Source organism: Numida meleagris, chromosome 6 (assembly GCF_002078875.1).
Source record: "Numida meleagris isolate 19003 breed g44 Domestic line chromosome 6, NumMel1.0, whole genome shotgun sequence".
In the NCBI taxonomy this organism is placed as follows: domain Eukaryota; kingdom Metazoa; phylum Chordata; class Aves; order Galliformes; family Numididae; genus Numida; species Numida meleagris.
The window spans coordinates 10,385,492-10,389,059 of NC_034414.1; the positions used below are offsets into that span (position 1 = coordinate 10,385,492).

Sequence of the window (3,568 nt, forward strand, 5' to 3'; positions counted from 1 at the left end):
CGCCCCTGCCCCGTCAGCCGCGCCGCCACTGACTCACGGCCCCAGCACTGGGCATGTGCGGGGCGGCGGCGTGAGGCACGCGGCCGTTAACGGGGCGCGCGGAGCCCGGCCTTGGCTTGGCCGCTCTCAGCCGAGCCCTGCCCGCGCCGCCTCCCAGCCCAGCGCCTCGGCCCAAAATGGCTGAGGAGCCGCGGTCCGAGGGCTGGCGGTCACGAGTTGAGCGCGGCCGCTGAGGAAGGAGCCAGGTGCACGGCCGGGCACCTCGCAGCGCTTCTCCTCCCCTCGGTCTGCTGCTGGCCGTGCTCTTACAGAAACAGCGCCCGAGTTTGGTGCGGCACCCACCGTGCCTCGGAAAGGCAAAGAGAGGAGCGCCTCAGTCAGACCGCGGCCAGAAAACCAAGAGGCAGCAGAGAATAGGATGGTTAGCAGGCACCAGAGGTGTTATGTCGTCATTCGCTCTCCTGGACTTTTGGAAAGCTGTTTTGTCTTAAAGTCAGAAACAGGAATTAAAACACTTCCCAGAGGTCTAAATGAGATCTGCCTTTAAGAAAGGGTTCTCACACATCAGTGTGGCTGATTCAATACTTCTCAACCAGTGCCAAACTCTGGCCGTGGCAGATCTCAGCTCCCATCAGGCACAGTCTGCTACTGTAGAACAGCGGCCTTCAGTGCTACCGACTGAAGTGGCCATCTCTCAGTCCCACACTGCATGCTTCTTAAACATGCACGTTGACTGGGGCTCCTGTAGAACAGAAAGAAAAGAGAGAAGGAGAAACTCTCCTAGAAAAGAACGGTTTCCTGTTTTCAGAGTCTCAAAAGCTCTCAAGGCTGATGATTAGATTATCTACTTTCAAAAAGCCCTAAGTGCAAAATCTGATAGATGAGCACATATCAAAAGGCTCCCTCTGAACCTTCGTGCTGTATGAATCATGGAAGTGCTTACTGTAACTGAAATAGCCTGAAGCCACGTTTGTATTAACAAATGCAAAATACACAGGGTTTCTAGGTGTTCAAAAATGGAGGCCCATCAGGGTGTCCTAGAAGATTGGGGTGCACAGGAGATAGCTTCCCTCAAGTGAAAGCTGATACAGAGAAGAAATATCAGGAAAACTGTGTGGACAGAACCCAAAGGAAAAAGATTTTTTTTCTTTTTGCTTTCTGTAGTGTCATCTTATGTTCCCAGCTTTCCTCTTAATCCTCTCCCACAGTGATTCTCCCTCACCTCATTACCATCTCAGGTCACTTGCTTTTTTACTGCCTCTCTTACAGCTCTGGCTCTTTCTTACCAGCAATACTCTGCCCCATGGATGGAGTGGGCGAGCTGAGCAGAAAGCCCTCTGCAGCTGGCAGAGATACTGCACGTTTCTACCTCCGAGCAAGTTCCCTACTCACCAGGATCCAGGGGATGCCACTCTGCTTTGTCTACACCGTGCATGGAGCTAACTAACTGACAGTGCAAGATCTAAACGATGGGAGGATGACCAAGGCATTCATCTTGCTGTCCAGCAAGCCTCAAAATTGCCCTTGGGAGGCAGATGTGTTCACTCGTATTTCTCCTAACTTTCTGCAGCTCAGCAAAGAGTTGGCCTTTGCCGGGGACTGTTTCCCTAATGCAAGAACAAAAATTAAGAAAAAAGACCAGCGTGCAAAAAATGACCTTTTTAAGCAATAATGATTTCCAGATGCTATCTGTAAAGAAAACTGTACTTCTCAAAAGCCATACTTAGTTTCAGATACCAACATGATGGGCAATGTAATCTCTTGGAAAAACAGTGCATTAAAGATTGAATTCTGAATATATAAAACATGGAAAGCAGCAATGTAGATGCAAACTTTGGCCCTCCGCTGCAAAATGCATCTCACCATCTTTATGTATGTTGTGCTATCTTGCCAATGATTCCTATTTTGTCCCCTATGTAAAGTAAGTGTCCTACTAATACCTTTTTTGATTTAGCTGATGAATAATATGACTACATCTAACAATTGAAAACACCTGCATTTGCAACTGAAAGCCTCTGGCAATCTGGGTAGAGAGCAGGACATCAAAGCAGGACGACTCCTTTGAAAGGGAGTAGGCAGAAAGTAAGCAAGGTCTAAAATAAGGAACCAATGCAAGCTCTTTCCTAAAAGTACAGATTAATAACACAAAAAGTTCTGATTTTGCTGTGATGGAGTAATTAAGTTCTTATCATTTAGGAGATCCTTATTTATCTATATGCTCTTCCTTCAACATGTGCAGTTGCTTCTGCAGTAGAGAGCACAGCGCTGTTCAGAGCTTGCGTGCTGCAGATAGAGAAGGCTGTACATTGCACACCTCATGGCAGCCTCAGAATAAGTATTGAATTATATTCCAGTTTCGTTTGTCCTTTTAGCTGGCCTTGAGGAAGGCTGATTTTAGAAAAAGTGTAGCAAAGAGCAGCATGGGTTTTATTTGTGAACCCGTCCTGGTTTCATGCTGTGGTGTAACGTACCCAATCTCACAGACCCTAATTCATTTGCAAGACATCCATGAGACTCATTTGATCTTTGCTTTTTAGGTCTTATTAAAAAGATATCTGACAGTTTGTTGTCTCTGGATCAGCTCCATAGCATAGTGCAGAAAACAATTCTACTCAGAATTATACAGCATAAGATATCACAAACAGGACAGATTTGGCATAGTTATGTAAGCCTTCTTGGTTTTCCTTTATCATCTTGGATGTTTCTGAGTTTAAGCTCCAAGTGACAAGGAATAGCCTTGTGCTTATGCTGGCATAACTACAGAAGTGGCTGTATGTAGATTTTTCCATTCCAATATATCTAAAATCAAGCCACAATATTTGAAGTAAAACCATGCCAAATAGAACTTAGCTGCATTCATTACAAACTTAGAGCTCCTAACAAAGTTCATGAACTTTTCTGGGCAAAGCTCAGATCAGTTGTAAGTGTATCTAGGGCATTTTGTTTGTTTGCTTATTTTAAAATCAAACTGCACCTAACCAGGACCAGATGCAAAATATGAGGTTTTATAATAACAAGGTGAAATTCAGCAAGTTCACTGGATTTTTTTTTCCCAAGCAGTGAGGTTTGGGATGTGTTGAAACAAATTCAGAATAAACTCCAGAGGTAAGATTAAGATCATTAAAACTTTCACTAATCAAAAAGAAGCAAATTCTCACATAAAGTGAATAAAATCAAAGCATTCAGTGGTAATTTTAGCCATAAACACTTCAGCTGTACCAAAGACATGATAAAGATAATTCTGCTCATTGCTGTGGGCTTTGGATGGGGGTTATGCCAAGTTCACATTCCTTGTGATTTGAACAGAAAGAAGTCCAATTTAAATCTTCTTGTTTCCCTTATAGGACTAAAATGCTATATTTTAATATACCAATTTCAAATATTGCAAGAAAATTTTTGTGGTAAAGTGAACAATTTGAAGATGAAACTCTTCAAAGAAGATGAATTTTTATATGAGAGATTTATCAAAGCCTTTACATGGTTGATCCTCTCTCTTTCTCTCTCCATGAAAGCTCACTTTGCCTTACTGTATTTCATCTCTTCTCATTCCAGTAAGTACATTTCTGTT

General features: G+C 43.6%; 1 long non-coding RNA gene across 1 annotated transcript; it reads left to right on the plus strand.

Moving 5' to 3' along the window:
- Positions 10 to 1,425, plus strand: LOC110402090. The gene is made up of 2 exons (XR_002440891.1): positions 10 to 421; positions 1,270 to 1,425. It is a non-coding gene; the product is annotated as an uncharacterized LOC110402090 (long non-coding RNA).